Source organism: Rhagoletis pomonella, unplaced genomic scaffold (genome assembly GCF_013731165.1).
Source record: "Rhagoletis pomonella isolate Grant_MI unplaced genomic scaffold, Rhpom_1.0 Rhpom_scaffold_00010, whole genome shotgun sequence".
Lineage (NCBI taxonomy): Eukaryota > Metazoa > Arthropoda > Insecta > Diptera > Tephritidae > Rhagoletis > Rhagoletis pomonella.
The window spans coordinates 21,556,843-21,558,008 of record NW_023458564.1 but is presented as its reverse complement, the minus strand read 5'-3'; positions in this window follow the sequence as shown (position 1 = coordinate 21,558,008).

Here is a 1,166-nt window from a genome sequence, read left to right as displayed (position 1 = left end):
CGCAGAGACGTTTGTATATATCAACAGCACATTTAAGTAAAGTCCAAGTTTTAAAAATAAATAAAATATTCAGCAATTTTATATTCAACATTGTTTGCAAATAAAAAAGAGATTTGATTTTGACAGTGAAATTTTTAAAAGCCTTGCATGTATTGATCCCTTGTCATATAAAGATAGCGCTAATTCGACATTTTTAACAGTGAAAAGTTGTGTACAATGGTAACTTTAGAAATTCGATAATAAACTAGAAACAACTTTTTATATTTAGAAATTCGATAATAAACTAGAAACAACTTTTTATATTTTGAATTAACTTCTTTTATTTTTAACTTGTTATGTTTGATGCACAGCTATGCCGCTGCAGAGCGCATTTTCTCAGATCGAAATTTGATCAAAACAAACAGAACAAATCGCTTCACTTTGCCAATGCATAATGTTTTCGAAATGCCTTAAAAATTGTTAAAAAATTTGAATTCTGGGTCCTATAAGTACAAAAAGTATTTAAACTAAAAATAAGATTATATGTATATCAAACATTTTTGCTGTTTTATTATACTAATACTAGTATACTAATATACTAATACTAGTACCAAGTACAACTGATACGTGTAAAACGAGTGATACATATTGATATATTTTAAGTCTCTTCTCTGCTAGAATTTTTCACAAGCCCACGGTCACACTGGTTGTGTTATTAAAACGTGCTATTTTTTTCATTTTGTTTGAATTTGCAACACAGTTTGCTTTTGTTTAGTTTAGTGTGCCCCTATTGCGCTGGACTCCCGTGGTTTTGCTATTAGTGTTATCGTGTTTTATTTCATTTTCTTATTGCAGATTGGGGATTGCAGAAATTTTTTTATCATCCTGAATGCATATGTACATAGATATGTGTGTATGTAGGTTCATACCTTACCATACATTTTTTTTTTGGACTTTCGTGAATGAACGTGAAACTCCGCGCATTTTTTCCTACTATTTAATGAATGGATATTATTTGAATATCACGTTACAGCGCTCCGTTTGATACGTTTCTGCATGCATGAACAAGGGAGCAGTATCGTGTAAAATTAAATTACCAAAAACGCTCATCTTGCGAGGATAGTTATTTCTTTCTTGGTGTCGAACTGTGCGGGGCGGAGCTGCTCCCCAATTTGAATGGAGCTGAA